The sequence below is a fragment of the Globicephala melas genome, chromosome 11 (assembly GCF_963455315.2).
Source record: "Globicephala melas chromosome 11, mGloMel1.2, whole genome shotgun sequence".
Lineage (NCBI taxonomy): Eukaryota > Metazoa > Chordata > Mammalia > Artiodactyla > Delphinidae > Globicephala > Globicephala melas.
In genome coordinates, this window is record NC_083324.2 from 100,881,780 (window position 1) to 100,908,265 (window position 26,486).

At 47.4% G+C, this 26,486-nt stretch overlaps 1 protein-coding gene across 3 annotated transcripts in view; it reads left to right on the forward strand.

Annotated features, from left to right (window-relative positions):
• Positions 1-26,486, forward strand: part of MYLK4 (myosin light chain kinase family member 4) — an 88,657-nt gene that overhangs the window by 20,801 nt on the left and 41,370 nt on the right. The gene's annotated exons all lie outside the window — the stretch shown is intronic.

The following is a 26,486-nucleotide window of genomic DNA, read 5'->3' on the forward strand; positions in this document are numbered from 1 at the left end:
ACATATTTAACTCTTTTATCAATTAACATAGATGAATTATTTTTAAGACGATATAAGGCAGTTTAGCAAATACTACAGGGAGCGTGTTGGATCCTTGTTCCCACAGGAAGTGGACTGACAACAGCGTCCCCCATCTTTCTCATCACCATCCCCCCCATTCCAGGGACCCCTCCCATGAAACCTTAATACCACAGATGCACTGTATTCATGTTCGTGTATTATAGGTGTATCTGTGCTTTGCACATAAGAAGAGTAAGATTTTTTTCACCCCTCCTAAAGAATTAATTTTTACCTCCTTGGATATTCCCTGTATTGAAGATGCCTTAATTTATGGTTAAAAAATTTCTGCAGGGGAGTTGGGTGATATATCCCTATACCCGCATATAAACGCCTGAGTTATATCTTATTCAACAAGAAACCACCATGGGGACTTCCCCGGCGGTCCAGTGGTTAAGCCTCCGCGCTTCCAACGTAGGGGGCCCAGGTTCGATCCCTGGTCAGGGAACTAGGATCCCATGTGCCACGTGGCACGGCCAAAGCCAAAACAAAACCAAACAAAAGCAAACAAGAAACTATGAGCTCTTCGTCCTGGTGGTGCGCAGAGGACCCAGAACTCAAGGAGTCAGGCTTTCGTGGTGGCCCTGCGCCTGTCCGTGCACCTGACACGATATCTGTCGCTGTTGCCCAAGCGTCAATCATTTTTGGCTGTTGAACACACCTCCAATGGGAAACACTGTGTGCTTTCATCATGCACGTGGAAAAGAATGGGTTACTCCCCCGGCTATGAGACGTGGCCTCCAAGTGTTTCCCAGAGGAGAGGCTGACAGATAGCTGGGCTAATTAGGAGTGCTTTGGGTGTGTTTTTTTTTTAATTAATTAATTTATTTATTTATTTTTGGCCGGGTTGGGTCTTCGTTGCTGCGCGTGGACTTTCTCTAGTTGCAGCGAGTGGGGGATACTCTTTGTTGTGGTGCGCGGGCTTTTCACTGTGGTGGCTTCTCTTGCTGTGGAGCATGGGCTCTAGGCACACAGGCTTCAGTAGTTGTGGCACGTGGGCTCAGTAGTTGTGGCTCACGGGCTTAGTTGCTCTGTGGCATGTGGAGTCTTCCCGGACCAGGGCTCAAACCCGTGTCCCCTGCATTGGCAGGAGCATTCTTAACCACTGCACCACCAGGGAAGTCCCTGGAATCATGTTTTTGATGTGCTTATTCTAGATTTTCAAATACACAATAACATACACATATATAAATTTTAAAAAGGGTTTGTTAGTTCACAACCGAAAATCACCCCAAACCCCTAGTAAGGAGGTGATGCCACGTCAGCCGCTGGACGCTGGCCTCGGGGCGCTGTGTCCAGGTCTTTGTCCTGGGCCACTGGACACTTTGGGCTTTGTTTCTCACTTTCTGCCCCAAACATAGAGATGATAACAAAGATGGGGGGATGATAAGCAGACAGCAGTGGAGAGAAGAGAGGCCCAAAGTCTCCGCTCTGGACACAGACACATAGAAAACCCCTAACAGGTCAAATTCAGCCAGTGCCCCTCGCGTGCTGGCCCCGGTTCTCCCTGCCATCGCTCCTGAGGTCCCAGCGGAAAGCGGCGCCGAGTCAGGAGCTCGAGTGCAGATGCTGGGATTGTCCTGGGAGTCGACTTCGGGCAGTGGGGGTGGGAGCGGGGGCGGGGCCCGGGGGTGTGGAACAAGGGAGCCCCGAAGGCTGCATAGCCCCCTGCCACTCCAAGGGCCGTCCTCAGGGTGACAAACCCCCAGCATTTTCAGTTGCGTGCGGGTGAACGGCACCCGTCATTTACAACTTTTGATCAGGGAAAGACGTCTGATTGGCTAGTCCACTGACCGTATGCAGACGACAGGCTGCCAGCCCAGACCTGCGGCGAGAGCGTGGCTCCTGGCTCCGTGCACCCGGGATTCCAAGGAGCGCAGGCCACTGTGGCGTTTCCATGATGGATGGGATGTTAAAGGAGGTCAGGGGCCTGGGAAGCATAGCTCCCGAGAGACCTTGGAGGCCAGCTGACCCAGGGCCTTCTCTGAGGGAACTCAAAGCCCAGGAGAGGTAAAGGGGGCCTGCCCCAGGGTCGCTGCATCGAGACTGTCCTGTCCTTTCCCCACATCCAGCCATGTCCAGGTCAGAGGCCGCCTTCTTCACAGGGGCCTGGGCCACCCTAGGCGAGGTCGCTGTCAAGTTCCTGCTGGCCGTTCCCACGCGGACCCGGCACGGCAGCCGTGGGGCAGCCCCTGGATCAGCGGGCAGAGGTCCTGCAGGCCCCTCGCAGGGTGGCTGCCCGTCAGCCGGGCCCTGGCCTCTGGCCTCGGTGCCACCCCTTCCTGACTTCCCTGCTCTCCAGCTGCTGCCCTGGGAACAACACCCAGGCCTCAAGCTGGGAGCTGGGCTCTGTGTGACAAGGAGCCCGTTGGAAGCTCAGGTCGTGACGGGGTAGACTGATGCCCGGTCCGTGGTCAGGAGTCAGGAAATTCTGAGAAGAGGCAGAGACCAGGCTGCGAGTGAGGGGCGTGTGAGCCCAGCCTCCGGTTTGCCGAGTGGGCCTTCAGCTTGCAGGGTTTGCGTTCCAAATGTGAGCGGCGAGCACGGATGTCACCCTTCCTCTCCTTATGTTTGCTACACCGTTTAGGGCTTATCCAAACTGAATTAGGAGAGGAGTAAGTGTAGAAATGAGTTATAAAGATAAGATTTTAATTCTTTTTTTTTTTCTGTGTCCCAAAGAAAGTTCTCTACCTTCTGTACAACGTAGACGCTTATGATGGTGCATCCCCTTCCAGCCCTACGATTCTAAGTTGAGTTGTGCTGTGTTTGGGGCATGGCAGGGCACAGGCGGAGCCCTGGGATGTTGACCGTGGAGATCTGACAGGCAGACTGTAACCCCTGCCAGGTGCTGCTCTACCCTGGGCCTGTCCCAGGCAACCTGTCAGTTCTGGGGCCCACGTCCAGCTTGGGTGTCTTTGAGTCCAATGTATATATGGTTTGCAGGATGTTTCCCCAACCTGAAAGGCGTTTGAGCTCCCTCGGATGCCAGGGGACAGGAGGGGAGGTAGCAGGAAGTGAAGAGTTTACGCGGAGCTTCCAAGTCTCCTAGAATCTGCGAAGAACCTGGCCCTCCCCCGAATCTCTCAGGCCTCTACAGTTCTCTGCAGAGAGCTTTAGAAAGCACCACGGGTGTGGTCTCAGAAGACACTTATCACGCTGTCCAGCCTGAACCCTAAGGAGGGTCCCAGCAGCCCCGGGGGTTTTCACAAATGGTCCAGAGAAGGAGAGGCTGGGCCAGCCAAGGGGAACACGTGATGAATCTACGCTGTCCAGCTCTGTCTTTCCCTGGGACCAGCAGTTCTCAGAGTGAGGTCCCTGAACCCACCAGGGGACCCTAAGACTCTTCTAGAGGTCTGCACGGTCAAAACTATTTTCTGTTCTACTCTAATATTTTTGCTTTTTGCACTGCCTTGACATCTGCACTAGTGACAAAAAGGCAGTGGTGGGTAAAGCTGTTGGCACCTCCACACAAAATCAGGCCGTGGCACCAGAGTGTACTAGTAACCACAGCACTTTTCACTGCCAGACACTCAAAGCTTTAGTTTTCGTTTTTTAAAGAGCCAGGTTTCCTTAAGAATGTACTTGGTGAAGCAGGAATATAAACGCATTTAATCAGCCTGTAGCGGAGTCTAAGGATTCATGTAAATCTTTGTGCCTAGATTCTGTATTAATTTACTCAGGGAAGAATCACTGAGCTCCCACTGAATGAAGGATTTCCAGTAGTCGTTGCCGAATGCAACTCCGTTTGGAGGGCAGACACTTGAGCCCCAAGGACCAGGGAAGTTTCCCTTACTGATGGTCACTGATGGTCTCAAAAAGAGGCAGAATCTGATGAAACGAGACCATTTATTTAAAGGGTACACATGGTCTGCAGCTCAGCACGCCTACACAGAGGTGTTTATGTCAGGGTCTTCCTTTAGACTCCTTGGCGATCTCTACTTATTTCGAAATTTAAAAATGGATAACGACAAGCGTAAGGTCTCATTTCTTCCTAACCTTCCGGAATGAGCATGTTTAATTGATGGGATAATATAGGTAAGTTTCTATATTCTTAAGGCTGTGTTTGCACTTTACCTGCTTAGGATTTATGCTTTAAACTAGGGTCTGTGTATTTACCTATTTTATTTAACAAACATGTAAATGGCCCTCACTGTGCGCCAGACCCTGTTTCAGGCACTTTACGGATATGAACTCATGTAAACCTTGTGGGCACTACTTCGATCAGCTCTAAGGATGGTAGGATCACTAGCACTTATGTTGTGTTTGTCACGTTCCCGGCACTGCGCTGAGCACTTTTCATCCCAGTTAATCCTCACAGTGATCCATGAATTTGGTATAATTATCATCTCTGTTTTGCAGATGAGTAAACTGAGGTCAGGAACTTGCCCAAAGTTATGCAACTATATACCACGATCCCTCTTTTTGAATGGATTAGTTAGCCCAGCACACGAAACAGAGAGCTAGGTTTATTTGTAGACCATTTAACTGGAATTTATTTTTCAGAAATTAAACATTAAGTATTTGAAAACCACCTCTGATGAATTTTCTAAGGACAGTTTGTATTATCTTCACATTATCTGAAATACATTTCACCTTTGGTGATTGTTTTGTTTGGTTGTTCTATTCCTTAATGCAGGGGTCCCCAACCCCCGGGCCTTGGCCCGGTACCAGTCAGTGGCCTGTTAGGAACCAGGCCGCACAGGAGGAGGTGGGGGGAGGGGCGGGCGAGCGAAGCTCCATCTGTATTTACAGCCGCTCCCCATCCTCGCTTTACCACCTGAGCTCCACTTCCTGTCAGCATTATGGTGAGTTGTATAATTATTTCATTATATATTACAATGCGATAGCAATAGAAATAAAGTGCACAGTAAATGTAATGCGCTTGAATCATCCCGAAACCATGCCCCCTCCCCCACCCACATCTGTGGAAAAATTATCTTCCACGAAACTGGTCCCTGGTGCCAAAGAGGTTGGAGACCACTGCCTTAATGCAAACGCAGCCAGACTGGGTAGATAGACAAAAACGGGCTAGTTTCTTTTTCTCAGCCAATTGAGGCTCTTCTCTGGAACCAATGTAACAGTGACCTCCAGTGGGAAGAAGTTACAAAAGTTACTGCAGCCCTGCCATGAGGCCAGAGCAGCTCTGGGTAATCCAGTTGGTTTTTAAAAATTGTTTAAGTAATTAATGATTTAACTGAAGTATAGTTTGGTTTACAATATTAACTTCAGATGTACAACATAGTGATTCAATGTTTTTATAGGTTATACTCCATTTAAAGTTATTATAAAATAGTGGCTATATTTCTCTGTGCTGTACAATATATCCTTGTTGCTTATCTGTTTTATACATAGTAGTTTGTTAATTCCATACCCCTTATTTGCCCCTCCCCCTTCTCCCTCCCCTTTCATAACCACTAGTTTGTTTTCTATGTCTGAGAGTCTGTTTCTGTTTTGCATATCCATTCATTTGTATTATTTTTTTAGATCCCACATATAAGTGATATCATACGGCATTTGTCATTCTCTGACTTATTTCACTAAACATAATACCCTCTAGGTCCATCCATGTTGTTTCAAATGGCATTATTTCATTCTTTTTTAAGGCTGAGTGATACTCCATTGCATATATATACTACATCCTCTTTACCCATTCATCTCTTGAGGGACGCTTGGCTTGCTTCCATATCATGGCTATTGTAAAAATAATGCAATTATGAACATTGGGGTGCATGTATCTTTTCGAATTAGTGTTTTTGTTTTCTTTGGCTGTATACCCAGGAGTGGGATTACAGGATCATATGGTAGCTATATTTTTAGCTTTTTGAGGAATCTCCATACTGTTTCCCACAGTGGCTGCACCAGTTTACATTCTCACCCTTCCAATTGTTGAAACCAATGTCTTGAGGCTGCTATCAGCCTGTTCTCAGCCTGTGATTCCTGGACAGAGGAGAAGCCAGGAAACAAAACATTGGAACTAATGATTTTCTCAAACATATAACAAGGCTGAAAAATTATACACTAAATGCTGTTTGTCAGCATGCCATAAGATACTTAATTTGTTTGTTATACAATACACGACAGTTTCTATACTCTCTGTACTTTATTAATCATAGTTAAGTCCTGACTATTGAGTGGAATTGAGTTTCCACTGAAGATAGTGGATGACAGATCAGGAAGGTGGATAAGCCGGGCTATCTTGTTTAGCTTTTACAGTAGAATTGATACGTGGTATTTTTGCAGGTGCTTGTACTTAATAGTGAGGCGCTGCAAGGTGAGCCGTTTTTGCTGTGCACATGGTTTAGTGTAAGACCACAAGCTTGGATTTCATTTCTGCCTTGTGCTGCCTTTATGACACCGCGCATATTATTCAGCCTCTCTCACCTACTTCCTCTTCTGGGGTTAACAATACCGACCCCACAGGGTTGTTGTGTAAAGTAGTTAACACAGTGCTTGGCATAGAGAGAGGGCACCACACACAAAGCAGTAAATGTTTATCGTTAGCAGCAGCTGAGCCTTTGCACAGCACTGGCGTCTCTTCTGCGGCCTGTGACCTCTTTCCTGCTGAGAGCCCCGCACTCCAGGTCCCGAGGGACTTTTCCCCTCTACTGTCTTCCCACCCAGAATTTCCTTTCAGGTTTCCCGGTGACTCTGGGTTGGAAACCTCAGTGATCTTGACCTCACTGTCTTGTACTATTGACCCTTCCTTCCATTGTCACATCCTGTCAAACACCAAATTCTGGACGTGACTTCTTGAAAGGTTTCTTACATCTGGGATGATGGCAGAATGGGTTGGTATTTCTCTCACTGTCATCCAAGGATGTGTACAGATAAGATGCGTGATCTTCAGAGATCCCAAGGCAGGAACAGCACTCCATCCAGGCTGCACGAATCCCCTCTCGAGAGGCCCAACTAGTCACAGGACTAGTTGGGAACGTGACTTGGAAAATCACCAAATGCTTAATGGTGGGGTTGTGTTATTTGAAAAACACAGAAAGATTTAGCAACAGGGGCTTAATAGAACGTGAGAGAAAGCAGGACTATTTATTTTACTGAACATGTTTTCCAACATGACATGGGAGCGGGGCAGTGCACAGGTAGTTCAAGCCTGACATAGCTAGAGTTTACAAAGATTTATAAACCCTCAGATTAGAACAATTATGATCACCGGTGTGATAAAAGGGCAGGAGGGCTTCCATTGGTGTCCTGTCAGGAACCTTTGTCTCTTGATATTTCAAACGGTGATTGACCAGACCCCACGGGGCCAGCTGTTACACACCCTGGGGGAGCTGCGCTCTCCACCTCCGCACCCTCTGTCCCTTGGCCAAGCTCCGTGGGCCACACAGAGTTTATTACAGAGCTGTGTATTCTGATGAAATTATCTGGGCATTAGAGGGAAGAGTGGACATTCACCTGTCATGATGTCTGAAGCGTCAGCTTGTCCACCAGCAGATGATGACTTAAACTGAAGCCCATCAGCCCATTTCCAGTTATTCTATTTTAATATTATGCGTTTGCACGATCAACATCATCTTACGTGGGATTATTAATATTATTCCCAACACATAATACTGGAAATTCTCAATGCACGTTAGCACATTAAAGGCTCTGAGAGGTCCCGCTGATAAAACAACAGCAACAAAGCCGTTTTTAACCAGGCACATGGGAAGCATTCAATAAACGTTAACTCATATCTGCAATGTTATTAGTATTATTTATCCTAAGAGCTTTCAAAGTTTATTTGACCACTGAAGTCTCTGTTTCCTGACTCATAACCATATCGCAGGGTGCCACCAGGGGCACCTGTGGGAAGGCTGGTTTAGAGAAAACCGATTAATGACTTGGGTATCAGAGACCCAGATTCAAATTCCCTTTGGAGCCCTTACCAGCTGTGTGACCTGAGTCTCCATCCGTGGTTCACCAAAGTGGTGTAATGATGCCAACCTCGAGGAGAAGTTGGAGGATGAAATGAGCTAATCCACCTGTTAGCAAGTGGCTTGGTGCCTGGCACAGAGATGTGACCCAAATGTAACTTCTGTTCCCACTTTTTTACCTTTCACCACACCTTTCCTCATTCTCTCTCCTCTCCTGTGCCTTTTGGGATCCTTCTGTCCTTCAAGGTCAGATTCAAATCCCAGCACAGTTGATTCTAATCCGACCTCCCCAGTTTGCACTGACTACATCATCCTTTAAGTACACCGTTTAAGTACCCTGTGCCGTTTGGGTGGGTAGCTTTGATGCCCTTTCTGGTAGTTACTCAGGTTTGGCCTCTGCTCCTAAAAAGCTGGGGCTCCTTCCCCATGGGGATCGTCCCCTGTATTTCTTTGTAACCTTCACAGCACCTGTATTACGCATGTCCATTTTCATTTGTGTTCTAGTTATTACCAGCGCAGTTTAGGGACAGTTTCGTATTTTAAGCCTTTGAAGTGAGGATAATTATTAGTATACTTATTTCAACTATTCAAACAAAGTAATGAGTAGGGCGAAGCTCCAAATAGCAGAATATTTGGAATAATATTGGTGCTGGAATTTTCCCCACGAGTTCCAAGAGGATGCGCTTGAATGAAACTTGAATCATTTCTAGACTGGCAGAGTCGACTTTGAGAGGTCGGTGTGATCTGATACACCCGGGCTCTCTTCATTCACCCACGGATCAGAGTGTCCGCAGGAGCAGGACACCTGTGGCTCTGGCTGCCTTTTGCCTCTTTCTCTCAAGTCAAAATTTGTCTGTCAGCTTTGTTCTCTGAAGTGGCTCTCATCAAACTGAGTGAAGCGTGTTTACAGTTATGGCCAAGAGGCCTTGTGTGGATCCTGAGTTCCATTTTGAGATTATCCAAGAAAGAGTAAGTTAATCTGAACAGTTTTTGTTTGTTTCTTTTATGTATCCTAATCTTTGACAGTTGCTGCTTTCCATGTTATGAAGATGGTCATTCACCACAAACTGGACTTCTTTTTACTCAAAGAGTGGTCCATGGCTTGCCAGCATCACCTGGGAGCTGGTTAGAGATGCAGACTATCAGGTCCCACCCAGACCTGCTGGGTAGGAATCTGCATTTGAACAAGGTTCCTGCTCACGTGCGCATTAAAGCGTAAGAAACAGTAGAATGTTTGTTATCTTCTGCAATTGAAAAATGAAGGGTTAATTAAAGTTTAGTGTAAAAACATGCTGAAAGAAAAACATTTACTACCACAGTTGTGAATAATGCTTACGTATTATATATATACATATACACACAAACATATCCAGAATGCCTGTGTATATATGTGTGTGCATTTGTGTGTATATAGTGCATATATTCTTCCAGGAGTCTGTCAGGCTGTTTCTTGGGAACCAGGCAAAATCCTTTCTTGAACATTTTAAGAGCATATTTTCCTTGATAAAATAAATATGTCTAATAATAGTTCTTTCCATTAGATTTCCCAGCAGACAAAATACAAAACTTGTACTGTGGCCAGTTAGATAAGCTGGGGTGAGGGACGTGTGAGGTGCTGAGCATGGCCTGTCTCCCTGTGAAGGTCACTGGGCCCCTCAGATGGGTCTGGACCCCGAGCTCCTCGCCCGTTGGAAAGGTGGGGGCCCGTGATGAGCCACCACGTCATGGAAAGTCCTTGGTCTGCCCTTGTCTGCGAAGCAGCAGGTGGTCTAATTGAAAGTGTGCTGAGTAAAGCGGTAATCCGTGAGATTCATCTTGTGACTGAGTCCCTTTTGCGGGCTTTCTAGTGTGTAGACGTGAGTGCGTGTGTGCGGAGCGGCTGGATCCATTGCATGTACTTAGGACGGCACTGCTTCCGAAGCTCCCGGCCTCAAGATCGCTGTGTCTGGGGCTCGTGGGTCCATCTGGGCTGGGCTCCTCACATTGGGTAAGGGGTCTTGACTTTGAGCGAGCTGTGTGACTCTCTGATGTTTGTTTATCCAGGACAGCGTCTCTCAACCTCTCCTGCGGGTGAGCAGCAGTTGGATGCTTGGCAAACTCCGATCCCAGGTCCCTAAAGCCACTGCAGCAGAATCCCCATGAGGGAATCTGTGCTTCTAACGGCCATGCTGGGGATCCTTGGGAGAAGTGTGGTTGGCTGGGCCCCTTCTAGGGACCCCATCTGACTCCTGTCCAGCTCACTCTCCTCTCTCGGAACTTGTTATAACTGGCAACTAAAAAGATGCTAATGTGTCTTTGCTGGGGGTTGGTTAGGCCATAAAAAATATATTAAACTTGAAATATTTGATCTCTTTGTGCAATGAGTACTCATCACCCACCTCTTATAACTAAGTTAGTCTTGTGACCACTCGAGTTTCCTCATCTGTGGAATAAGGCTGATCACAACACACGTGTTAGATGGCTCTTGGTTCTGAGGATTGCATGAATGTTGGCTGAGATCACCAAGTTTCTTGCCCCTCCAGTGCTCGTTTGGTCTCCGGGGATTATGAATTCACGGAAAACTGTGGCAACGCTAGTTTAGGTATTCATTTCCGTTCCCACCATAACTCTTTTATCTTTGAGTCAGTTGTATCAATAAATGTTTTGTGGGATTAGCTGGGGTAGCAAAAGAGGTTTCACGAGGGTAAAACCAACAGATTAAAAATCATCTTAACAGAAGGAAGATGTTACACAAGGTTTGAAGAAGAAATGACAGTCCTGTTGCCATGTGTCCAAGCAGGAAGGGCCCGTTTCTGTGAAGAATTGCAATAAAGTGGACCTTCCTTGAATCGACTTGAGAACCTGAATGAAATCCAACCCAAGAGTTCTTACTAAACGTGTCCACAAATAGATGGAGAGAGCACATGGGGACAGAGGGTCAAGGGAGGGTGTGAGTGAAGGAATGTTTGGGAGGAACATGTTTGGGAGAGGCGGCCAAGCTTTCTGCAGCCCGAGGTCACTTTGAGAAGAAATGAAGCACCAGTGCTGTCCCTTTGGCCATTCTTGCAAAACCCTCTCGATTTCCAGTTTTAGGGCCTTAGCTAGCAGCGGACTCTGCTCCCCTCCCAGAATGCTGGCCCACACCTGCCCTAGGTGCTGGTGGCCTCGGGGTTCCCTCAGCACGGCTGGCACAGAACAGCAGTCCCAGGGTGCTTTGGAGCTGGCAGCAAACTCTGTCAAGGCCAGGGCCCGGCTCAGATGGTTGCTCAGAATGTGGGACCCAGCTGGGAACTTCTGTGACCAGAAATGCAAGGACTTGTACCGTTCTGCTCAGGCGAAGTGGAAGAATTTATTAAATGCCTCCCAAGTGCCCAGATACCCCCTAGGATCTACACAGGAGGACAAAGAAATGCCCATCATGCTTAGCTGTCAGACCTACAGCGATTCCCGCGGCTTGCTGAGCGGGTGGCACAGGGAGTTAGTGACGTTGCTCTCCTGAGGGCTGCTGGGCAGATACACCCAGACTGTTTAGGAAACGCTTAGCACTGTGCCCGGTACACAGCAAGTGCTCAGTAAATGGCGATGACACTACTGTTCCTGTCACTCTAGAAGCTCACCATCTAGTTGAGGGTGAAGTGTTGGATTGTATGAATCAGGAAGAAAACAAGATGGGCAGTTCAAGCGTGGTTCTTGGGGACAGTAGTTCTCCAAGAATGGAAATTCGGGCTGGCTTCCTGGGACAGTCCTGCAGATGGGCCCGTTTAGGGCTTTCTCTGCTGTCGCTTAGGTGAGCAGAGTGGGTCACTCCAGGCTGTCCGGTGGGTGCCTGCTGACCCCTCACTGCTGTAGGAGGGTTATGTCATGGCCAGCTACCTCGACAGTCACCCTGTCTTTGCTGACACTTTTCTTGGCCAGTCCCCTTAAAAGGCTAACCTCAGAGCCGCATTTCCAGGTCCTTTTGGAATGAAAGATAAAATAGGTACACAGAACTGAACTCACAGAGTCTGGCATTTATCCATCTCACTAATATTCCCTGAGCACCCAGTGGGTGTGTGGAGGGGGGGGCGGTGAGGCCCGACACCGTGGTGAGAAGCATGGGGCTCCCCTCTCCCCCGCAGTCTTACAGAGAAGCCAGGCGATGGAAGGGGTGCAGAGGGCTGAGAGCAGAGCAGATGCAGGGGGTTTCCCTAATCTGTGGGGAGTAGGGAAGGCCTCTTAAGCTCACACCTGAAGCGTGGGCAGGAACAGAGCCAGGGCAGCATACAGGAGGAGCCCAAAAAAGGCTCAGAGTGAAGGAGGGAGGAAGGCGGTGGGAGATGGAATGGACGCCCTTGCAGACTGACTGGCCCGAGCCGAGGCGGGGGTACCTCTGGGCTGGCTGCAGAGCCCATACCAAGGGGGCCCGTTTCCACCCCTTGGTCAGGCCCACTTCCTGCTAATACCCCTGCCATTATTTTATCACCCCCGAAAGCTAATTCTGGTAGTTCTAGGCCTCGTTCCTAGGACTTCTTAGAAATGAGGTTATGCTTGTTGCCATTTCCCTTCCTTCTGAAGTTACTGTTGCTATATTTTTAGCATGTTTTAGGGGAGTAAAAAGAATTACTTACCTCTAGTTTTCCATATAACCACTTCTGATGACTACCCCTTAAACACTCTTTTTCCAGGCGCTCCAGACCGAATTAGCTTTTCTGTGAGAAAAGGTCTTTCGTGGTTTATAAATTTTAATGCAGGCCGCTAACTGCCAGGATATTTCTGGACCACGACCAGGGGTTTAACCAGCCTCCCTTAACGATGAAACGAGTCAGGCCTGCGCGGCACCTGGACACAGTGGCTCTTTCATCGTCCACGTTCAAAGTCATGACACCTCCTGGCTTAACCTCAGGATGTCAAGAATTTTCTTTTAAAACCTGTTTCCTGGAAATAGGTCTTTGCTGTGCCAATGGATAATTTTTCACTTCATATTTTTTTAAGGTGCATAAATTCTATTTTTTTCCCCTTGCAAAAAAACCCAAAACAAAACAGGGTATGTGGGGGGCACGGTAAGAGCCTCCTTTGTATGAAATAGTACAGGCCATCCCTGTCCTGGATTTTTAAATATTTCATTAGCAGCTGGGGACTCTTACACTGCCCCATTCATTCCCTGTTCCTCCTCAGACACTGGACTGATTATTTTGATGAAAAGTGCTGAGTAAGAGAATGTGGCCTGAGAATTAGCCTCTCAAGTAGATGCCAGAGCCTTCAACCACGGAGGGACCTGCTTCTGTGGCTGTTTGGAGTTCTCTAGTCGATGGGCAGTCAGGGAAAGCTGGGTGTTTGAGACTTGACCCCTTCCTCTGTGTTCTCAGCCTTTCTCCGCCCACCCTCCCAGGAGGATCTCCAGTCCAGATCCTCCTGGACTAGAGGGTCACGCCAGGCTGGCAAAGTTCTTTGGTACAAAGTTTTCCAAACTGCTCCCCCCAGGGCAGTAGCTTTGTGGGGACATCCTTCTATGTGCCCGGTGGCCTGACATCCTGGTCAGCCGACGACGCTTACGGGAGAAGAAGTCCCTTTCGTGGCTCAGCCCCGAGGCGGAGAGCTCAACCACAGCCGGCTCTCGGCCCACCTTCCTCCCCCAACCCCGGCAGCTCTGCTCAGCGTGCGAACCACACACCGTGCATGTCTCGCTGGCACGACGAGCTTTGTTCTTAGCCAGCTGTCCACTCATTCCTGTTGAACTGCTGAGAGTTTATTCCTAAGACTCCAAGTAAAATAACGCATTTGCGAAAGACTGTGGTGGGTTTCCTGGGAAGGCGGTGCTCGAGAGGGGAGGAGAGGAAGCATCTGAAGGTTGCCGACCGCGTCCCCACCTGGACGAGGTAAAGCTGCTTGGCCCGGAGTTCCTGCTGGGAGCAGTTGCTCCAGTGACCCTTCTGGGTTATGTCAATGAAAAATCACAGAGCCCACTGCCCCGGGGTAGGCTTTAATAGGCTCCTTTGTAGTTTGTCAAAAACTGCTTTCCCAGGGGTCTTGGTGCATAAACGCTGAAAAATGCCCTGGAGGAGGGAACAAAATGAGGCCTTCAGCGTCTCCCCAGGAGGTTCAGAGTCACTAAAACACATCAGATGAACTGAGCCCACAGTCCAGAAAGTGTCCCAAGAGGCCTGACGAGGGCGTCTGGCCCAGGGCTGCAGGCGGGGGCTCGGGCAGGGCTGCCAAATAAAGTTCAGGACCTCAGTGAAATTTGAATTTCAGAGAAATAATGCATCATTTTTAGCGTAAGTATGTCCATGTAATATTTGGGACATACTTATACTCAGAAGCTACTGGTTGCTTCTCTGAAATTCACATTTCACGGGGCCTCCTGTCTTTTCAGTTACATTGTAACAGGGCACAGCCTGAGAGCAGGCTGCCCGCAAGGTACTTTGCCCCTGTGGCCGTGAGCTGACCCTGGAATCTGGGAGCCAGGTGTGGGCACAGCTGGTGGGCTGGAAGCGGAGGGAGTGGAGGCGCCCGTGCCCACTGCTGGGACACCGGTGTCCTTCCAGTTCTGGGGGCTGTCACAGCCCAGCAGAAGGCAGGGGCAGGGGCGGAGCTCAGGCACCGGAGGCCTGTGGGCACCATGGGTGGTCTCTCGCCTGGGTTGGCGGGGGCAGAGAGTGGCTGACTGGGAGGCGGGGGCCTGACAGATTGATTTGAAGGTCAGGAAGAAGGAGATGTGACTGTCCTGGGTTTCCACGTTGGTGAAGAGAAGCCGGCGGGGTACAGAGGACTTTTGGTCACCGTGATAACCAGAATGGAAGAGAAATGCGTTGGAGTGCCCCCCGCTTGGTTCTGGAGTCCCAGCCTAACCTGGTGAGAAAGTCACAGGTAGAAGAAGGGGCCCAGCAGCTGCTGGGTATGACGGGAGGTGGCAGGAGGTGAGGATGGAAAGGCAGGCGGGCCCAAGGCCCCAAGGGCCTGATAAAGGGCTTAAATTCCTCAAGGCTGCGATTGCCAAACTTTCTTATGTTTAAGCCCTTTCTTCAAACAATACAGGATGAGTTAAATTAAAGAGATAGAAGTGGCCCCTCCAGAGTGGTGGGGTGCAAACATCCCTTCTGCAGAGAGCAGTAAGGTTTCACTGACTCCCCACGCCCTACGTACGAAGACCGCCTTCCCACGGCCTAGGACCGCTGCCTGGTGCCCGATGCCCCTTGTGGGGACCTTGTTGTTCAAACTGCGGTACCTGGTTACCTTTAGAAACAGAGATCTGGGCTCTGCTACCTACTACCCAAGTGACGTCGGAGTCACCGCAGAACCTTTCTGAGCCTCAGTTTACCTGTGTAGAAGGGAGGGGGGACGTGAGCGCTTAGCGGACTAAACAAGGGCAGCCAGGCCGTGGTGAGTCCTCAGAAAGTGGTTGCTATTAATGATAATAACGATGAGATGTGACCCAATCACTCCAGACCTATGAAGTCAAATATCTAATATGCCTGCTTCAGTGATTCTTAGGATTCTAAAACTTTGGAAACACAGATTTTGTTTTCGGTGAAAGAATGCCTGACCTCTGGGGGTTTCCCGCCCACCGATGCGGGGGGGTTGTGCTCTGAGGCTCTGGGGGAGAAGGGGGAGCTCTCCAGCGGCCCCGCCCCCAGAACTTGGGTAGCCCCTTTCCTGGCATGGTCCCCCATCTTAGTTTCCATTTTTACCCCAAAAGCCTTGTAGGGCTTTCCAGTGTCTTGCTTCTTCCTTGGGGCCAGAATCGTAGGGAAACAGAATCCAAACGCCTGTGTTTGAGCTTGTGTTGGATCCATTTCGTTTTAAAGGGCAGCAGCCTTTGACTTTGATTTAGTTAATGGAGCCAGTTCTTCAAGATTCGTGAAGGTTGACCAGAAAGAGCAAATTCTCCAAGCTCTTGGGCTGCCACCCATCTGCCTACATCTATGTTCTCTGAAGCCCCACAGGGACTCTACAAGGACCCCATTTCAGAGGACAATAGCCTGTGACATGTTTACAATTCAAAGTATCATGAAAGTGGTCTCTCCTGCCGCAAGGTAAAAATCCAGTTTTAAGATGTGTACGTAGAAGTCTGTTTTAGCCTGAATTACCATTTGGTTAATTACATAGTAATTACATGGTAAGGTCTGAGTCTCCTCTGAGCCTCTCCTGCACTTCACTGTGTCTCCTGTAGTCACCTGACAGCCCTGGGCACGGCTTTTGTCTCCTCTGAGTTGGTGTGAACGGCCACAGGGAGAGCACATCGAGGATGGAATTTACTTAAGCGGACGCCTGACACTGAGACCTGGTTTCCCACAAACCACTTAAAGCATTTCCTGGCAAATGGCAATGGCTTTGTGTGCCCGGACCCCCTTCCTCTTTCTCACCTACTACATCTGCTCTGCTTTTTATTACATCTGTCTGTAACCTGAAACATTTTATGTTTTTTTTTGCAATTCTGCAGCTACAGTGTCTCAGTACCAGTTGTGGACTTTCACAAGCAGTGTACATTTCCTAAGTACATTGGAGATGCTGATTTCTTCCTAGCCTTCTCAGAAATGTCCCAGTGCCCTTAACTCCAGGTTAATGTGTGCAGCTGACAGTGAGAGAAGCCCTACTTGCTCCTGGGTGGACCCTTGAGGCCGGTGTCTTGAAGATAAGACACCAGGAGTTCTAACCTTGGTGGACAAGAAGGACCTTCGAATACTGAGATCATGCCCTCCCAGGACAGGCTGGTGCAGTCGTGGGCTCGAAGCTGGAACCACGTGTCAGGATGTTATAAAAGGAGCTTGGGTGAGACACGCTTAATGCCACTCCCAACTGTAGGAGAATTCTATTTTGTTTTAATACTGAATCCTGACGTATGTTGCGTTCTGATGTATATCCCTCAGTACACATGAGGTTAGCAACTGACCACAGAGGTCTAAAGGATGGGTGTCTGTAGTGTGGTTTTTTTTTTACTTGCTACCCCCCCACCCCCCCAAAAAGCTATCTTCTTTCCTCCACAATTTCTCAGAAGGCTCTCACTGACCCTTTGCGTTTTTGTTCCTCAGCCAGGGTCCCTAAATGCCGTTCTGCTTGAGGTAGGTGTTTGTTTCTCCTCAGCTGGATCAAAGCTGAAGCACTTTTTTCAGAGCCCCTTTGGACGTGAACCCTCTGGGATTCCTGTTGTTTTTCCTTAATATACCCCTGCCCAGAGCAAGCCCCTGCTGGACCTTGAGGAGCAGGGACGCCAGGATCCATGGCTTTGGTGGTGATGACTAGGAAGTCGCCACCTTGCCCCTTGTGAGCCTAGCCCATTGGCACAGGTGCTGGGTGAGGAGTAGAAATGCTGTTCTTGGCTGCAGGGCACTGAAGGGGGGCAAGGCCGTCTTCAAAGTGATCCACCAGAGAGCCAGGGTGACGGGTATGGAAACAGACAAAATCACTTTGTGGAGAAGAGCCCAGAAATAGCAAAGCTCCGACGAGTGCTAACAGCCTCATGAAGGGCAGCTGTCTAGCCAGGGATGGCTGGAGCCAGAGGCACCCACAGCCTGACCACTTCCACCTGAGCTCTTATTGAAGATGTGAAAAGCCAAAACCCTAACTTTATGAGGTGCTTTGGCTGGGCCACGATGAAGAGGAAATATGGAAAATTGATTCTAAATGAAAGAGCAAACACAGCCCCTGGGGTGCCAGTGAGGGCAGGAGAGCCTCAGGAGCGCCCAGGCCAAGGGCGGTCCCCCAGCACTTCTGAGCACCTTCTGTGCCTCCCAGTGTTTGAGTGTTGGATTGCTTGAGCAAATCTCTTCCAACTTCAAGCTTTACAGTAGACTCTTTCCAATGCTCTGCAGGGATGGGCCCTACCTGATCAGTCTGATAATTATCAGAGCTCACGTAACTTTTCTGTTTTTAATTAAAGAAGTGAAAATATGAGAGGTTGATGTATCATTGAAAAAAAGGTGAATTATTCAGTATAAAAACAAATTATTAAGGTGATATAATAGGATTTCAATTGTCATGCTAAAAATTGGGACAGCCCACTCATAAGTAAACATTTTTTATATAAAACACATAAAATATTTTTACATAAAAATCTTTAGATTTTTCATATAAATTTTTTGTATTCATTATACATTCACATACTCTAAAGATCCGTAAAGTTCCTCACAGCTTTTCATGAGACATAGTATTTCTACTACTGCTGTGCCCATGTCCCCCCCTCACCAGAGGTAAATATTTTCATTTGTTTTAGCTAATTCTTTCAATATCTCCATATATCTAAACAATATGGTATGTTCTTTTTCCTTTTTCATATTTAAGCTTTTCAAATCAAATGGTATGGAGAGAAAGGTAAGGATTGTGTCTCTTTCATCTCTACCTTCACCCCCCCACACACACACCTTTTATGTTTTGCTCCTTTTCCCCATTCTCCCAACATAGTTATATTATAATTTTTGGTTAAATAAAAATTCAGTGTTTCAATTATTGTGATTTTGAAAATTCTATTCATGACTGAGAACAATGTAGAGCATTATTATGAATTTTCATTTTTTGCTCAGCCCTTCTTTTCCCTGGAGTTATTGGTCGCCTTGATTTTTAAAATTTGCTTAGCTTTTAAAAGTACGTATCATGAATTCAAAACGAAACCATCTTTTTTTTTTTTTTTTTGCGGTACACAGGCCTCTCTCTGTTGTGGCCTCTCCCGTTGCGGAGCACAGGCTCCGGACGCGCAGGCTCAGCGGCCATGGCTCACGGGCCCAGCCGCTCCGCGGCATGTGGGATCTTCCCGGACCGGGGCACGAACCCGTGTACCCCTGCATCGGCAGGCGGACTCTCAACCACTGTGCCACCAGGGAAGCTCCAAGCCATCTATTAATTGTCCAAATCTTTTCTACATACCTTTAGATACATTAGGTATCCTATCAAATTTATCTTCTTGAAGAAATTCCTCCCAGAGACTTCTGACCAATCTGAATTTTATTCTACTCTACAGTGATTGCCCTCTAAGCCTGAAGCAGAGCTGATGTCCTAGCATTTCTACTGGAGAAACCCTGTCTCCTATCCTCTGTTGGATAGGGCATCCCCTGTTGTGTATCCTTTGCTTCTCTTTCTTGTTTTACTCCTTTGTTTAGATGGAATACACCTTCCAGTAGTTTCCTAATGTGATGTTTTTGAGATCTTACACATCTGAAAATGTCTTGAGTTTACACATGCACTTGGATAATAGTTTATCTGGCTGGGTTCAAAATAGTTTCTTTTCAGAATTTGGTAGGCATTGTACCGTCGTTTTCTAGCTTCCATGTTGCTGTTGAGAAGTCCAAATGAGTTCAGAATCCTGACCCTTTGTAAGTGACAGATATTCTTCTCTCTGGCAGCTTGTGACACCCTCTATTTGTCCCTGATATTGTGAAATTTCACAATGACAGACCTTGTATGGGTGTTTTGTCCACTGTGCAGGATGTTTACTGGCCTCTCACATCCTTCCATCTGGCAAACTGTCTTGGTCAATTTCATGTCCTCTTGTTTTTGTTCTGGAACTCCTAGTATTTGAGTGTTAGATCTCCTCGCCTGGTCTGGAAATTTCTTATCCTTTCACTTCAAGTTTCCTCCTCTGCTCTGCTTTAAGGGAGATTCCTTTATTGTGGAAGCTCCTTTAAGTTCTCTTGTCAACTATCAGAGCAATTCCAGGAACTCTTTCCTATTCTCTGAGTGTTTCTTTTATGCGAATCCTGTTCTTGTAACCGAGACTTAATATGTTTTATGAGGATACTGATGAGTTTTTAAAAGAGTTTTCTTTTCTCTGCATCACCTCTGCTTCCTCCAACTTGCTTTGCTTCATTAGTTTTAGCCTCTGTTTTTCGTATTAGGGCAGAAGTCCCAAAATTTGTCTGCATATTATGATCACATAGGAAATCTTTAAAAATGCCAACATCCAGACCACATGGCAGACCAATTAAATCGTAATCTCAGGGACTAAGATGAAGGGATTCGTAGTTTTTGAAGTTTCCAGTGTTTTGTGGGACAATTCAAGCTGCTTTTCAATGTTCCTCCTCTGTTGTCTTAAGATCCAGCTTTCCTGGCTGTGCCCAGTTGATGACCACTTATCCATCTGCCTCCAGTTTCCAAAATTCTATTACTGCCATGTCTTCTCTTGTTATTTTTTGACCTTGTGCGTATGTGTGTGTGTGTGTGTGTGTGTGTTTGCCGTTTCACAGATCCCTTTACTGCTATTTTAATAGGGTCTGAAGAAGGAGCAGAGCATAGAGTAAGATAGGGAGGAAAGGACACTTTGAGGAGGTCAGTTTTAAACCGGAAGGGGCCTTCTATTTCAGTTCTAGTGTATATTGACATATGTACAAATATATCAGCAGAAATTTTTTTTTTTTTTTTTGCGGTACGCGGGCCTCTCACTGTTGTGACCTCTCCCACCGCGGAGCACAGGCTCCGGACGCGCAGGCTCAGCGGCCATGGCTCACGGGCCCAGCCGCTCCGCGGCATGTGGGATCTTCCCGGACCGGGGCACGAACCCGTGTCCCCTGCATCGGCAGGCGGACTCTCAACCACTGCGCCAGCAGGGAAGCCCCATCAGCAGAAATTTTAACTTCACTTCATTTATTCAGAAGGGGCTACGAGCTCAAAATCAACCCAAGTTTTCTTTAAATATGAGAGCACTGGCACCACAGTCAGCTATATAGTTAAAACCTCACGTAGTCAAACTTCACTAATTTATAATTCGTGATAATAGACTTGGATGAAGTTTGCCTTTCTCCATTTTTTTTTAATTAAAAAAATTAGTGTAAATGACACTGCAGTTTGGTAAACTGGTTAAGAGAAAAAATATTCAAGGATATTATTAGAACTTATGCAGAAAAACAGAAAGTTCCTCTGATTACAAATGCTGCTACTGATGTGAATCTGATTTGCTATGCCCTGAACTGCACTTTATTAGCTATTAATCTGTATTACTGAATTAACAGAACTGAAATAAAATCCTTGCTTCTCTTTAAGCAAATTTCATAAATTTTTCTTTTTACAGGCTTTTCGTCTACCTGAACTTGGAATTGTGGAGGGTTTACTCTGATGAAAAGAACAGAAAGACAAACTGTGAACTGTAACATGTCATTTACAATTAAAAAACCACTAAACACAGGCAAGGAATTCAAGGGCTATAAAATGCCATGCATTTTCACAGTCAATTAATACAAAATTATTTGGCGCGTTCAATTCTGTAGCTAGATGGGAAGTTACTATATTTAATTGCTTTCAAACTCGCAAATTCACCTGTGAGACTGGCCCTCTTTTCGTGCTCTCAGGGGGAAATGGTGCCTCAGCCTTCCAGTCCCCGGAAGTGCCATTGGTTTGTCTCTTTTTATGATGACCCATTGCTCTGTCCTCCCTCCCACCCTCCCTCCCTCTTTCCTTCTTTCCTTCCATCCTTCCTTCCTTCCTTCCTCACTGATAAACATCCAGTGTGCTGGTCTTTATGCCTGAAGCTGACTGGAGTGCTTTCTCCCATGTGTGGGTGGATGTGACTCAAGGATGTAAGCCCAGATTTAGCTGCACATCCTGCCCTTTGAAGAGCGTGTGTGTGTGTAGAGCACCGGCTTTCCCTTAGAAGCCCTGGGACTCCGCTTGCGCCTTGCTGGCCTGTCTACAACAGCAGTCCTAAGTGATGTCAGTGGAGTAAAAGAGAATGCAGAGAACTGGCCTTCAAAAGTCACTTTAAGGCTCCAATGAGACTAGTGACATTCAGCCTTATGAATGTGAAATCTGAAAGTTCACAGACTCCCTAGTAATAGCAGCTCTACCTCTGCTATTTTCTCTTGAGAAAATACATGACTGAAAGCTATCTTTATTCACTGATTCTTTCAAATAGGTTTGACTTTTACTAACCACGCCAGTGTAAACATTTGAACAATGGTAAGAGTTAGTACGTGCCCATGTTTAGTCAGTGTATCACTTAGGAATTATATGTGACTTCTAGAAACAGAATTCTAACTCTGGTGAATTAAATACCTGAAGGTTTAGACCCTGACAGGCAAGAGGTCCAGGGGTGTTGGTTTAAAGCCAAGGTCTCTGAAATCCTCTGGCCTTTTCTTCATGGTCCCAAGGAGGTTGCTGGAGCTCCTGCCACACACAACATCTGATTTTGCTGCAGCTTGAGAAATGAAGGGCAAAAAGTTTTCCTTTGAAAGCCTTTTGCTCTTTCATGCTTACATCTCAGTGGTCACCCCCTCTGCAATGGAGGCTGAAGAATGTAGTTTTTCAGCCGAGCACATTATCCAGGGGTCTCTTAGAAGGGAAGATGGGGAAGGACATTGGGTAGGCTGCTGGCAACCTATGATGTGGTCAGTCCAGACACGAGGCTGAGAGTGTGTCTGGAACCATGGGCAGCGAGGGGGTTCTCAGTGTGTGGGTGGAGACCACAGGTCAGACGTCCCTAACACTCTATTCTACGGGGCTGGCATCTCGGTGTGCTGGGTTTAAGCATTTCTCAGAGGAGGCAACTCGAAGCAGTCAAAAGAGCACCGAGTGTGGAGGCAGAAGAGGTGGACACAGTCCTGAGCTATGGGTCAGGAACTTGGACAAATGGCTTTACCTCTCAGAAGTGCAGCTTTCCCTGTACAAGGAGGAAATAGTAACATCTGCTTCTGGGAGGGGGATGGAGACGAGGTCTGTGAAAGCTTCTCGGCGTGGAATCTCCCACACAGAGATGCTTAATGTGGCTTTAAACTGAGGAACCCAGGGTCACAGGCCAACCCCGGACTTGGGGACAAGCAGGCAGGTGTGAGGTGCTGGACCTTCACCTGGAGTCCCACGTGGTGGATGCTGGGGTGAACGGCCACAAGATCATTTCCAGTGCCAAACGGCATCTTGTAAACTGCTCGACCCCAGAAGCAGGTGCAAATTGGATTTCGAAAAGTGCAAGTTCCCTCCCCGCTGCCCGTCCGCTCTGGAGGTCTGCGTGCGTGTCCGCTTTGTATTTCAGGATTTTCATTTTTTATACTGGCTCATTTACAGATGTTTGATCAGGTGTGAACGTCTACCAAGAAGACTATAAAAAAGCAATTTAACAAGTGAGTCTGAAATGCCACACCAAGGGTGGGACTTTACACAAATTACGTACTGGACTTTAAAAATGAACAAAGTTTCTCTTTCTTTTTTATTTCCTTGAGAAGCTCCTGGAAGGAAAGTTCAGGAGTTCACTTTGCCTGTTTGGGGCGGCTGTCCAGACGCCCACATCGCCCTGCGTTTCCTCAGACTGTTCCCTTTCCCTGAGATGGCCTTTCCCTCCTATTCACCTGGCAAAAACCTATTTATCTTTTCAGGCCCGGCTCAAGCAGCAACTCTTCTTCAAATCCTTGATAACCCAGGACCCAGGCAGGAGGAATCCCTCTTTCCCCTGTGCTGGTGTAATTCCTGTCTGTATCTTCACTGTAATAGCATCAGGCGTTTGTTGAGAGCTTACTGTGTGCCAGGCACTGGTCTAAGTGCTTTATATATGTTCACTTAATGCTCATGAAAACTCTGTAGGGTAAGAACTGTTATTATCCTCATTTTACAGAAGAAAATTGAGGCATGGAAAGATTAAGCGGGTTGCCCAAGATCATACAGCTAGGAAACGGCCAAGTCAGGATGGGAATCCAGTTTCTTAAGCAACTATAACACATACATGATAATTATTTTAATAATGTACTTATCAGTTTTTCTCACTAGATTATAAGAATTTTCTGTCAGGGGCTCTGTCTTATTCCTCTGAGCATACCCAGCATTCTATCCTGAATGAATGAATGAATATGTGTACACACACCATGGGGTAACAAATTTGAACTGTACAGGAAACTCTAAAATGATGAGAAATTACTGTATGCCCCCAATTCAAGTTTCTTTTCACAGTGAGCCCTGTTAATCATTTCCTGTGATTTCTTTTAGAAATACCAGCATATATGTATGTGATTTAAAGAATTTACCCAAACAGGATCACTCTTAAACATTCTGCTCATTGCTTAGTACATACAGGGTTATTTTCAACTTATCAAAAATGAAAAGTGATTCTGATATTTTGATTAACTGTGACACCTTGAAAATTCCATTGATTTTGCGTCCGTAAAAATTGTTGATCATTTAAAAGTATTGATCATAGCTCCAAATCCAGTTTTTAAAATGTTCTAACCACATAGTAGCAACCTCAACTACTTTGGGGAACAGAGGAAGAAATGAGATAATTATGTCTCTTAGCCAGTGTGCTCTCAGCAGTGCTCACTCAGAATCCTTTCATTTCTGTTATTCGTCTACAATTACAAAGAAGCATTCACTGGAGTGTTTTTCTAAAGGAGCAGAGGAGGGGTGCTGATGGGGGGGCATGGGGGGCTTCGAGCAGAGCACAAAGGCTCTATGGCGGCCTCGGTCTTGGGAGCCTGGGAGGTGGGTATAACAACCCGTGGACCCCGGGCTAGCACAGAAGAGGGTCCATACATCTTGGACTTCCCAAGGGACTTCAGTGCGCTGAGTTCTTCTACTGTGTGGACATTTCATCTCCTCCTCTGGCAGGGAAAATGCCTTTATTTTCCACATGGTACAAAGGTGTACCTCTCTCCGAAGCAGAGCTGAACCTGAGCAGAACATGTTTGTTTGTGATTTCGATCCTACAAGCTGGACACTGGATGCAGGCCTAGTTCACTCTTAGTAGTCAGCAGAAGGCCTTGATTCAGATGCCCTTGAGGGTGTGCTCTTTCCCCTTGGTCACTACAAGCTCCTGTGCTCAGACCTTGGACGCTGCAGGAGAACCGTCACCCGGTGCTGTTCTCAGCCCACGATTGTCTGGATCAGCCTACTTTCTCCTAAGAAAGTTCTCAAACAGTGAAACATATGAAATTAGCTTCTATTACTTTTTTAAAAATCGCAGTAAAATATACATAACATAAAACATAAAAATATACATAACATAAAAAAAAAAAGGCTCCAGGTCGCAGCCTGTATCAGAATTTCCTTCCTTTCTGAGGCTGAACAATACTTCATTGTATGGATGGACCACATCAGCAGACACTGGGGCTGCTTCCACATCTTGGCCATTGTGCATAATGCTGCTGTGAACGTGGGTGTGCAAATATCTCTTTGAATCCTTGCTTTTAACTCTTTTGGGTGTATACCCAGAAGAGGGATTGCTGGGTCATGTGGCGGCCCCACGTTAAATTTTTGGAGAAACTGCCACACTGTCTTCCCCAGTGGCGGCGCCATTTTACGTTTCCGCCAGCAGAGCACAGGTTCCAATTTCTCCACATCCTCAGCAACACTTACTTTTGTTTCTTTGATGGGCTCCGTGGTGTGATGGGTGTGGGGTGGTATCTCGCTGTGGTTTTGGCGTATGTTACCTTTCACTCAAGAAAAAGCATTCTTCATTCCGGATTTGGTGGGAGTGTTTTGAGGAGGAACCATAAAAGCAAAGTTCTCCACCGAATGGTAGCTCAGGGCACATTCATCAACCTACGCCTGGGCCCAAAGACGGGATCCGACCTTTAGAAGGAGCTGGCTGGGAAGCCCTGCATCGCCCGGCCGTGCTGAGCCCCAGAGACGTCCCCAGGGATTCCTGACCATTAAATCGTGCCCTGACTCTGGGGTGGGAACGGCCCTCTCTAACGTAACACTGCTGACAGCTTTGTGCTGGCCCTTATGTAAATGGCGGAGTGCTCTTCCAAGTGTCAGGGTCAGGCACGGACACTCCTATTTCAGTGTTGGAGGTGGACTTGACCGAGGCACCGGAGGAATCCGAGCAGACACCGTTTGTGCAGACAGCTGAACAGGCTTGTTCCAGGAGACCACGCCAACTTAGTGTCTTTGTTGCTTTTCTTTTTCCAAAAACACGTCCACGTTTGTCACCGTACCTTAGCCTCTCAGTAATCTTTGGAACTAGCGGAGATCAGCCCATTTGACAGCGAGAACCATAGTCTCTGAGACGTGAAGTACCTTCTGCAGGGGACGCAGCTGGTTAACAGAAACGCCACTAGAACCCAGCATCCTGGCTGTGGACCAGTGATGCATTTCACAGAGATGATCCCCGCTGAGAGTTAAGATTTCGTGCATCTGAATAGCCTGCTTTCTTCAGGACTTTTTACGGCTCGAAGCAAAGTATTGCGTGGAGCAGCGGCAGAGGCGCAGCTTTGCGTCTGGCCCTTTCTCCATAGATCCTGGTGGTAAAGCCCAGCTCCGTGAAGATGGGCGCACCGCCCCCGCCCCCGGGCCTCCCTAACCTCAGCGGGTACCACCCAGGGCTCCTCACAAGACTTCGAGACTCAGTCTGGTTAACTGTGCTTAGCTTCAGGTTAGAAACCACTGCTGATGACTCTCATGATCATTAAAATCAGCTTCTCAAAACATGAATGTCATAGACTAAAGAACTTCCCGGGCCCCTTGTTGTTGCCCTGCTTAGCTCAGGTGAGAGATCATGTGAAGTTCTGTGCCACTGGCGGTGGTCTCTGAGTGACTGGTGTTTTCCTTCTGGAGTTTAAGTGGCCTGAAGTAGGCACACAGGTCTGGGCAGCCCTCACCAGGCTATCTGCAAATGTGCAAGCCCACGCATAAATGGTCCGTCTTCTGGAATTTACTAGCTGGAGACCTGAGTGGCCAAGAGCACAGGGGCTTATG